The sequence below is a fragment of the Trichosurus vulpecula genome, chromosome 1 (assembly GCF_011100635.1).
Source record: "Trichosurus vulpecula isolate mTriVul1 chromosome 1, mTriVul1.pri, whole genome shotgun sequence".
In the NCBI taxonomy this organism is placed as follows: domain Eukaryota; kingdom Metazoa; phylum Chordata; class Mammalia; order Diprotodontia; family Phalangeridae; genus Trichosurus; species Trichosurus vulpecula.
In genome coordinates this window covers 340,676,883-340,688,511 of record NC_050573.1, presented here as the reverse complement: position 1 = coordinate 340,688,511, position 11,629 = coordinate 340,676,883, and the positions used below count along the sequence as shown (strand labels likewise).

Here is an 11,629-nt window from a genome sequence, read left to right as displayed (position 1 = left end):
AAGATGTTGAATTAGATGGCTTTTGCTATGCCTTTGACCTCTTGATTTATGATTTTACGATCCTTATGACCTCTTTTTTGATTGCACTCTGCTCATTCTTGCCAAACACATCAAATAATATATACCAAGCACAACTTTCTCCACTATACCAACCACAAAACACCAAATAATGATCAGTCTCCATATCTAGGACTTTCTAGGAATCTCTAGGACTTTGGAACCGGTTAGGTAGAGCAGATGATACAACTCAAGTCCTGGAATCAGGAAGACATGAGGCCAAATAGGGTCTGCTCTCTGATCCTGGTAAATTCACTTAATCTATACCTTTGTTTCAATTTAATTTTTTGGTAGTTTAATGTATTTTCATAGCAAACTTACAGGAACTGCACAGAAGACAGACATTACAGAACAAGCACATGCAAGTAGGGCAACTCAGAAAAGTACAGTCAATGGATGGAATACAATAAAAATAAAATATGTATGACAAAAATGCTACAAATACCATTTAGTCTCCGTCAGTAAGAAATTTACTTTTTTCTTTTTTAAATCCAAATGCTGGCATTATCTAGAAAAAATTAACAGGTTTATTTATAATTGTTATAAAGTTGCATCATTGAAACTTGTTCACAGAAACACTTTTTGACTGTGTTAATGCTTTATGTCCTCCCATTTATATTAAAAATTCATACTCAAATGAAAATGGAAAAAAAAGAAAAACACTTGCCAAAACTTGATTCTGTCCCCTATTTTTCTAATCGGGATCATATACTTAGGTGCCTTTTGACCCCAGGGGAAAATATGTGTGTATGTATGTATATATGAATATGTGTATATACACACATATATACACACATGCATACATAATTACATATATATATACATGCATGCACACATACATACATATGTGGTACATATGGATGTATAGCTCAGAACTACCAATAGCAAGAAGAAGAGGTTTTTTTTTTCTGTTTTGAGAATGGACAATGTCTCCCATCATAGTGGAGTTTCAGCACCTTGTCCCCGTATGCAGGCGTGCTAGCTAGATGTCTTTCGGCATGAATGTGACAGGTTTGGCGTGGGTAGCACATAGGCTGGTTTTCTCAAACAGGCCCAGCAGATAGGCTTCACTTGCCTCCTGCAAAGCACCAATCGTTGCACTCTGGAAGCGCAAATCTGCTTTGAAATCCTGAGCACTTTGCACACACCAGACGCTGGAAGAGAAGTTTATGAATCAGAAGTTCCATGGACTTCTAATAACATCTGATTTCACAGGTGGTGGCAGTACCGGGCCTGTAGCGATGAGGTTTCTGGACACGTCCAGTAGAGGGCGCCCTCTTGCGAGCGGCTTTGGTAGACGCTTTAACCGCAGTGGATTTGCAGGCGGTATGCTTGGTACAAGTCACGTTCCTGAAAACGTGTGCTCATACACCCTCTTCTCTTTTCGTCTGGGCTTGGAGCGCAAGGGAAGGCCCTAGCGCTGTATAGCTGTGGTGGTGGTGCTTGCGAACACCCTTTGTTTCAATTTAAAATGAAGTAATAATCGCACCTATATCGCAGGGTTGTCGTGAGGATCAAGTGAGATAATATTTGTGAAATACTCAGCACAGATAAAGCTCATTAGCTGCACTCTGGAATAATCTGATAGAAATCCCAGTACATTGAGCAGAAGGTCCATTTTTGACTGGGTAGCGTTTTGAGCCCACTGTATCCTGTTGATCTTTGATAAGGTTGTCTCTGGACCCCAGAAACACATACGGCCTCATAGGAAGAGTGGCGCAAAATTCTGGAAAGTTTCAAATGTATACTGGTTTGAACGTAATTCATTATGCCAGAGGAAGTTATGAGCTCAGATTATGTGGGCAATAAATTTATCAGTCATCTAAAGGATGGGTTTCAGACAAGATAACCTAGTAGGATGCTATTTCAGTACTTCAGGCATGGGGCATTAAAGAACCATATTCTGGTTCCAGCAATGAAAATTGAAATACAGGAGTGGCTAGAAGGGATATTGTTAAGACAAAACCAGGCAGGATGTGAGGGATGCATGCCTATAATGCCTGTTTCTGGGAAGACAGAACCTCGTGGAGCCAGTTCTGAATGTGCACAAAGGCTCCCACAAACATGGTGAGTTCACGGGAGCAGAAGACCATCATGTTGCCTAAGAATTCATAAACTGTACAGATTGGAAGTAAGGCAAGCTCTGGTGCTGATCAGTACTAAGATCAGGCCATGGGCAGCCTGAGTAACAGAGGGAAACCCAGTTACAAACGAATAGAGAGAGAGAGACAAAAAGAGAGACAGAGACAGACAGAGACAGAGACAGGCATAGAGACAGACAGAGACAGATAGAGACAGAGACAGAGAGACTGTCTAGACACAAAGGCAGAGAGACAAAGCGAGAGTGGGGGGGAGAGAGAGAGAGAGAGAAAGAGAGAGAGATAAGTAATAAAATCATCAAGAAGTAATAATCTATCAGATATGAGAAGTGAAATAAAAATAGGAATAAAAGAAGGAATCAAAGGCAACAGTAAAGTTTTGAATATGGGAGTCTCTGTGTTCTTTGATGGACCACAGTTACGCTTTCTGACTTTGAGCAAGTTACGGTGTTTTGCAGTCTCAATTTCTTTAGTTATTAAAAAAATACTAATATCTATTTCACTGGGTTATTATAAGTGGGGACCAAATCCAATAAGCTATATCAAGTAATGAATGAATAAATTAAGCATTTATTAAGTATTTATTATGTGCAAAACATTATGCTAAGAACTAAAGATACAAATAAAAAAGTAAGATAGTCCCTGATATCAAAGAGCATTCAAAAACATATATAAACCTGTAACAGCAACAAATCACTAATTGCATACTGCCTCTTCAGTAAATTAATATATAAATAGAGCATTTATCAAGTTGTTATTATATGGAAAACACTGGTGATTGAAGTGGAAATGTAAAACAAACCCCACTCTCAAGAAGTTCACATTCTAATGGGAAATATAACACACATGAAAGATTTAAGCTGCGAGTCTGTTGGAAAAGTCCTACGGACCTTGGGGTATACCAGCAATGTAGATATCAACGTGTCTTCTTGAAGTTTCCATTGATAAAATTCCTACTAGTTTCTGTTGTCGACCATTTGACAATGGATTTTCTGGCGAAAATTGTCTTTAATGAGTCTTCAGTAGCTATTGTTATAGCATCTATATGAGAAGTTACAAGGTTACATCTCCGCGAAGGTTGTTTACTGGATTATAGATGAGGGTACTTGACTGAGAGCCCTGCTATTCCCAATGTTCTTAAATTGTAATCATCTGAATTTGAAAGGACTTGAAGATCAAAGCAATGATACTAGTTTGACTTGGTTGGCCCATGTCAACTCCTGTTTCCTTGCTACTTTTCAGTGGGGCTGATGAGCCCCCTTTCCAGAGGACTTACTTCTCTACATAAGGGCTGTGAGGGTTGAGCTTGAAGCAGAACTAGTTGTTGGGTGTCTCCCCCCACCCACTCCTAGGGATCTTGTGCTTCTCTCCTTTTTCATTGTGATTGGTCAGTAATTGTCACTTGTGATGAGGAACATGGACACCTACTCCTCAATATTTTATCCTTTTAATGAGGGCTGTGGGTACTGGGAGGTGGGTATTATTATAAACCCCATTTTACAGTTGGGGAAAGTGAGATAGACAATAGATAAGTGACTTGTCCGGAGTCACATAGCTAGTAAATCTCTCAGAGCAGATTTGAACACAAGTCTTCCGGACTACAGGGCCAGTGTTTCATCTAGTTCACCACCTCTATAAATATATATCCTTTAAAAATAATGTTTATATGATTTTGGTTTCTTTTTTTTTTGCTTATAATTATTTGAGTATTTACTTAAAAGGGAACTTAGCTAGGGTTTATAATAGAGCATTCATTCAGTGATAGACATTTAGAATTCTATTTCTACTATAATCACTCTTATTTATTCTGTAAGAATGATACTTGATAGTTAGAAATATGCAAATGAAATGTATTATAAATACAAAGAGCCATTACTACTAATACTAATTCAAAGTGGAGAGAAAAATGAAATGTCCTTAGTTAAAGTTTATGTCTCAAAGAGATATTTATGCCATGTACTTTCTATAAGTGTTGCTGATTTATATTTTTAAAATATCCTTATTATGAAAACAAACTTCCTCTCATATTTTTATTGTCCACTATAGTATATGCACTTCTGAAATATGAAAACTACTATTATAAATTTAGTTTGTGCTCTGTTTTTTTAAAATTTATTTTTGGTTCAGTTTGTAAATTCATTATTATGGGGAGCTCTTCTTCACCGAAGTTCATGGGCAATTCTTATGTGGCAGGGTTTTAGAGATTTGCTTCGGATCCTGAGAAATTAAGAAAATTCCTCATACTTTCACAGCTAATTGTTGTTCATCCTTCTTTCTCAAAGAGGACCAATGACATCAGGAAGGTGATGTCTTGACTTGCAAATGAAATGGATTTAAGTGAGGCAAGGCTGTGCAAAGTCACCAGTTTCACTACTCTGAAGACATCTGAATCCAGCTGCAAGATATATATCAGGATGATTAGAGATGGCCCCAGATGCAGTGGAAGACCTTTGCCTTTTTAAACTTTGGCCTTTCTCAGGCCTCAATTTGTCTGAGGTAACACCCATTCTCTGATTAAGGCTAGGTAAGAAATGAGCTTCACAGCTAATATGACATACTAGATACAAAATTCCAATTTAATTTGTATTGAATGTCATTTCCCAGGAACTGCACCGTTTGAATTTGACTTCATCATCCTGCTCCTTCCCATTACCACCATCACTCCCAGAAAAAGGTAGTCTTCAGGAAAGTCATCATCACCAGGAGAGTGCTTCAGCTTTGATACTCATTACTCGCCCTGTATTACTTCCCTCACAGTAGCTTATGCTCCGCTGATAGGAGGGCTTGGGGCAGAGCAAGCACTCCTCCAAAATCCACACTTGTGGAGGGCTCAAAAACCCAGCTGATTCTTGATTTCCTACTAGCTGCCCTCCTTGGAACTCATTTCACCATGGTTATGCGTCCATTCATGGTAACTTGTACACTTTTGCTCTTTTTGTTTGTATGAATTTCTCCCCCATTATTACATTGTAAGGTTTTTGAGGACAGAAGCTGCCTTTCTTTTGTATCTTCAGTGTTTGGCTCAGTGTGTGGGACATAATAGGTGCTTAAAAATGTTTATTGAATTATATTGTATTGTAAAGAACAGTTATTTCCCATTTCCTTTAAAGTTAAATATTAAAAAAAACAACCAGTTTATAATACACTCATAAAATACATTCATCCACTTAGACAAATAGTTTTATCAGAGTAGTAAATTTGAGCTCGTAAGATCCGTTGTATAGGATCCACAACACAAATGAAGTCTCATATGAAATCAAGTGTTCAATCTGTAGTTTATTATCTAAATCTTATTTTAAGGTAAAATGTTAGTTAAAAAAAGCTTATGATCTTTCAGAGCCTACATTTCTGCCTTTATTGTTATTATTTTGTTGCCTAAAGACCATTTTATTTCTGTTAGTTGTGTTAAACTGACATTATTTTAAAAGATTAAGAAGTTTTCTAGTAATTGCTTTATTTCTTCTAGACACTCCTCCCGTCATGACTGTACTCTTTGAAAAACCTTAAAATTGTTCTGCCTGCTTCTAGGCTCTCCTCACTCCAATCCATTCTATATTTTACAACCATCTTAACTTTCCTAAAACACTAATTTTATCATCTCAAAACCCTCAAATGGCATCTGACTGCCAATGGGTGCTGGCAAAAATCCAAACTCTCCGGCCTACCAATGAAGTTTTTTGTAAGTGTTTAAATTAAATTTCATTAAAATGTAATCTCTAAATGTTTGAGTTGGGAGGGGAGGAAACAGAATTGACACTGTTAAGAAGAAGGAAAACCTGTTGGGACCTGTAGGCTGGTTAGATGTTAAATAGCTTTACATGAATTTTGAGTTTCAAAAGCAAAGGATGTGGAATAGATTGAGGAATGAAAATGTGGTTTCCAGGGAAACCTTTGCTTGTTCGGAAGGAGTCTTCAAGGAGTTTGGCACAAACCAGTGGAATCATGAAGCCTCTAGCTGAAAGGTAGTGAAAATGTGGGAATCTCTGCGGAAATGACAATAAATTTTCAGTCAGCACCCACACCTACACCCACACATGGTCCAGTAATTAAAATAGAAAGGACTCAGAGTCAGAGTGTTAACAAGCAACACAATGCCATATAACTAGCAATGTTTAAATTAATAACTACAATTTTCTAAAAAAAACAGGTGAAGAAAGAAAGTGTGCAGATTTTTCTTAGTAAAGGTGCCTTGAAGCTGTAAGAACTGGAGCATTGTCTAGGAGCAGTTTATGTGCCCTAGCAGATTTCTAATGCTAAGGAAAATAGAAAGTGGGGAAGAGTTTTGGCAAAGAGAATCATATTTAAATTAAGCAATTATTAGAAAATTCTTCCCTTAGTATACTTGTATTCTAGTGCTATTTTTATGGTCAACTAGGTGGTGCAATGGATAGAGAATCAAGCATGGAGAAAGGAAAATATGATTTCAAATTTGTACTCAATTACAGTCTCTGTGATGCTTGGGAAGTCACTTAACCCCTATTTGCTTCAGTTCCTCATCTATAAAATGAGGACATACTGGAGAAGGAAATGAAAAACTACTCTAGTGTCTTAGCCAAGACAACTCCTTGTACAAAATTCATGGGGTTGCATAGAGTCAGATACACATGAACAGCAACAAGTTCCTATAGTAGCTATGAGGTCTTAGGCAATTCATTTACCTCAATGACACAGAATTTCTTAGATTTACAATTGCAGAGTGTGGCCCATAAAATCTGCAAGGAAACTCAAGGAACCATGATGACAATGATGTAGCTACTCCCTCCAGTGATGCAGATGATGAGTTCCTATCTACCCACACTGGTTAACTCTTTGCCATTGAATGGGTAAAGCTCTGGGTATAGAGAAAGGAAGATCGTAGTTCAAATTTAGCCTCAAACACTTTCTAATTTAGTGACTCAGTGCACTCCTGTTTACTTCAGTTTCCACATCTATAAAATGGGAATAATAACAGCACCTACCTCCTAGAATTGTTCTGAGGATCAAATTAAATAGTCATTGTAAAGCATTTAGCAAGTGCCTAACACATAGTGATAGTTGTTTTCCTTTGCACTTAAAGAGGACCAAAACGACATCACTATGTAGGTATCAAGGTACAATGTGTCCAGTTGTGGTTGATCAGACCAATACAAGCTTGAGAGTCTACCAAAGGTTGGGTACAAATAGTCTTTATAAACATTTGCAGTGCCATTGGTTCTAAATTTGCACATCTCCCATTTCTTTTGAGATGCTGCAATTATGCTTTGCCCATAAAGAATGATGCCTTCTTTGATGCAAGCATCCCATGCTGGTGGTCCTGATCAGTGTCTCCTATGTCTCACAATCAATTCCAAAGTTATTCAGAGAGACCTTGAAAAGAGTATCTTTGTATCACTTCTGATGTCTGTGTGACCACTTGTCTTGTGTGTGTTCCCCATAAAATAATCTTTTAAGCAAATGTACATTTGACATTCAAAGAACATGAACAGCCCATCCAAGTTTCCCTCGGTGAATCAAAGTTTGAATGCTTGGCAGTTCAGCTTGAGAAAGGACTTCAATGTCCAATACTTTATCTTGCCAGGTAATCTTCAGAATCTTCCCAGGAAATTTAAATTGATGCAATTCAGTTTTCTGCCATGGCACTGGTATACTGTCCACGTTTCACAGGCATACAACAATCAGGTTGGCACAACAGCTCTGTAGACCTTCAGTTGGTAGGCAGTCTAATACCTCTTCTCTCCCACAATTTCTTTCAGAGCATTGCAAACAATGAACTAGCTTCCCTGAAAAAGTACATTGCCAAAGTAAGTAGACTTATCCATAGCATTCAAAATTTCTCCATTTGATATAAACAGTGGTTCCACACATAGATTGTGGATTGCTAACTGGTGGAGAACCTCTGTTTTCTAGGTATTATTTGCCAGGCCAAAATAAATACAAGCAGCAGAGAATCAATCCATACTCGTGTGATATCTCAGGCTCAGAGGCTGCATTGTGAGTGCACAATCATCTGTAAACAAAAAGTCATGCACTAAATCTTCCTCCACTTTAGTCTTGGCTTTTAGCCTTTTCAAGTTAAATAACTTACCATCGGTGTGGTAGCTGACATTGATGTCATTTTCATCTTTGTTGAAGATATCCAACAATATAGCTGAAAACATCATGCTAAAAAGCATGGGAGTGAACACAAATCACTGCTTCCCTCCATTAGTGACTGGAAATTTTGAGAGCATAATCCATTATACAGAAAGCATACAAGCATGCTGTCATGAAACTGGCATACAATAGTGATGAATTGCTCCAGGAAATGAAATTTTTCCATGATCTTCTACAAGTCCTCACAATTAAAAATATCAAAGTCCATGATCAGATCCATGACCATTGTGTACAAACCTTTGTTCTGCTCCTGGCATATTTCCTGGAATTATTGGACAGCAAATGCCATATCAACCATTCTTTGGCCCTTTATGAAGTCATATTGAGGATGAACATGGCATCAAGGTCAGCTACCACATTGATGGTAGATCCTTCAAATTGAAAAGGCTACAAGCCAAGACCAAAGCGGAGGGAGTATTGATGCATGGTTTTCTGTTTGCAGATGATTGTGCACTCAGTGCAGCCTCTGAAGCTGACATGCAACAAAGTATGGATCAACTCTCTGTTGTTTGTGCTAATTTTGGCCTAACAATTAACACAAAGAAAACACAAGTGTTCCATTAGCCACCACCACACCATCCATACATGGAACCATCAGTTGCAGAAAATGAAGAAGTTTTGAATGCTGTGGATAAATTCACTTACCTTGGTAGTGTACTTTCCAAGGATGTGCACATTGATAATGAGGTTAATGCACACATTGCCAGAGCTAGCTCAGTGTTTGGGAGGCTCTGAAGGAAAGTATGGGAGAGAAGAGGTATTAGACTGACTACCAAACTGAAAGTCTACAGAGCTGTGGTGCTGACCTCATTGTTGTATTCCTGTGAAACCTGGACAGTATACCAGCACCATGCCAAGAAATTGAATCGCTTCCATTTGAATTGTCTTAGGAAGATTCTGAAGATTACCTGGCAGGATAACGTATCAGACACTGAGGTCCTTACTTGAACTAAACAGCCAAGCATTCAAACCCTGCACAACTCTGGTGAGCTGGACATGTTGTTCAAATGCAAAATACATGCTTGCCAAAAAGACTATTTTATGGAGAACTCACACAGGACAAGCATTCACATGGTGGTCAGAAGAAACAACACAAGGACACTCTTAAGGTCTCTCTCAAGAACTTTGGAATTGATTGTGTGACATGGGAGACACTGGCACAGGTCTGGTCAGCATGGCATTCTCACATCAGAGAAGGTGTTGTGCTCTATGAGCAAAGCAGAATTGAAACAGCTCAAAGGAAATGCAGGATGCTCAAATTTAGAGTACCCACCCCAAATGCACACAAACTATTTGTGTTCAACCTGTAGTAGAGCATTCCGAGCTCATATTAGTCTGATCAGTCACAGTCGGACACATTGAAATTTGACTCTAGTGATGTCATTTTTGGTCCTCTTTGAGAACAAAGTTCAACAAGCAATCAACTGGCTTTCAGGTAAATGGCCATCTTCCAGGTGAAAGATCAGCCTATTTCCTTTCCCTTTATGGAGATGGAAAATTGAGGCATACTTGAACTCCGAGGGTATGACCTCCTCTTGCTATATAACCCGAAATGTTTGAGTTAGCTTTTGTATGAGTAGTTGAACCCTTGTTTTGTAAAGCTCTACTGGAAGGGAAACAGTACCAGGTGCTTTGCTACACAAGAATAGTCTAATAGCATTCAAAACTTATTCTTCAGCCGGAAGTTTGGCTAGAGAAGGATTAACATTAACCTGAGGCTGAATGTCTTCAGCATTGGGCCATGACTTTTTGTTGAGAACATTATGGAAGTGTTCAGCCTATTTCTCCAGGATCATGTCCTTAGCACTAAGTAATATGGCTCTAAGTAATATGGCTCCATCATCACTGGGTAGTTGAGATGCATCGTAGGTATTTGGCCCACAAATAGCCTTCAGGGCATTATGAAAAAAAATCCTTTGAATTGTTACTATCAGCATAAAACTAAATTTCTTTTGCCTTCTTACTAGCACATAGTAAATATTATATAAATGTTACCCCCAATTTTATAAGTGTTTGCCTCACTTTTTCCCAACATCACAAAACTAACAAGGAGATACCCTGGCAGTCTACTTGTCATCTCTTACTGTCTCCATTTGACCAGCTTATCTTCTCTTTTCATATATTTCTGTGTGGACACCCTTTATTCCAATTCTTCATCAAAGTTCCTCACTAGTTTTGCATTATAACCTGCTCACGTTCACAATGTCATGCCAGTTTCATATTTATTTACATTCTTTGAAGAGCTACATGACACAACACAATTCATTTCGAGAAAAAAAATTAGAATTCCAAGAAAATTAGTGAAAGGGAAATATAACAATAAAGGGCAAATATCCCCACCAGATCCCCATTAGAAGGAGGTTGCCCAGGGTAACTGTCTCATCATTCCTCTCCTCCCCCTCCCGTCTGCATTACTCTGCATTATCTTTATATCCCCAGGATTGAATACCTTTGTTTCCCCAGCTTTTCAGCTTCTTTTTACATATTGCTTTTTCCCCATTAATTAATTTGTGAGATGCTTGAGGGCAGGACTGCCTTTTGCCTGTCTTTATATCTACAATCCATAGCACATTATCTGACATAAAGTAAGTGCTTATTAAATGTTTATTGACTGACTTCCAGGTCACGTTAGATTAAAAATAATTGTCAAAATTTTAAAATAAAAGACTATGTCCAAAACATATTTAATAAGCAAAATATATTTTTAAAAAAATATTCAAAACACAGGTTTTGATAAGCCAAGGAACACAAATTGTTTATGGTAGAATTCCCTACTTAAAATAACTGTTTAATATATTTAGTATACTGGAAAGTAGCTTGATAGAAATGAGATTCAGATCACTACCTTACTCCACACTGAATAAAAAACTCAAATACATATTTGAACAGAATAGTAAAGGTCACAACATAATAAAAAAAATAGAAGGGAACCATAAGGAACACTTTCAAAACTAATATGAGTGAGAGAATTTCTTCAACAAATAAGGGACAGAATCACAGAGAAATACAATGTTTGTTGTTGCATGAATTAAAAACCTATGTATCAAAATAAAATCATCATAGCAAGGTTAAGGAGGAAAGCTGGGTCAAGGGGTATGCACATTTTGATAGCCCTTTGGGCATAGTTCCAAATTGCTCTCCAGAATGGATGGATCTCTCCTGTCAGATTGGCTAATGTGACAAAAGAGGAAAATCATAAATGCTGTGGGAAAATTGGAACACTAATGGATTGCTGACGGAGTTGTGAACTGATCCAACCATTCTGGAGAACAATTTGGAACTTTGCCCAAAGGGCAATGTGCATACCCTTTGAGCCAGCAAGTTTCCTACCTTACCTCTTT

General features: G+C 37.9%; 1 pseudogene; it reads right to left on the bottom strand.

Annotated features, from left to right (window-relative positions):
• Positions 1–1,006: 1,006 nt before the first annotated feature.
• On the bottom strand, positions 1,007–8,293 carry LOC118838109 (annotated as a pseudogene).
• Positions 8,294–11,629: the final 3,336 nt, after the last annotated feature.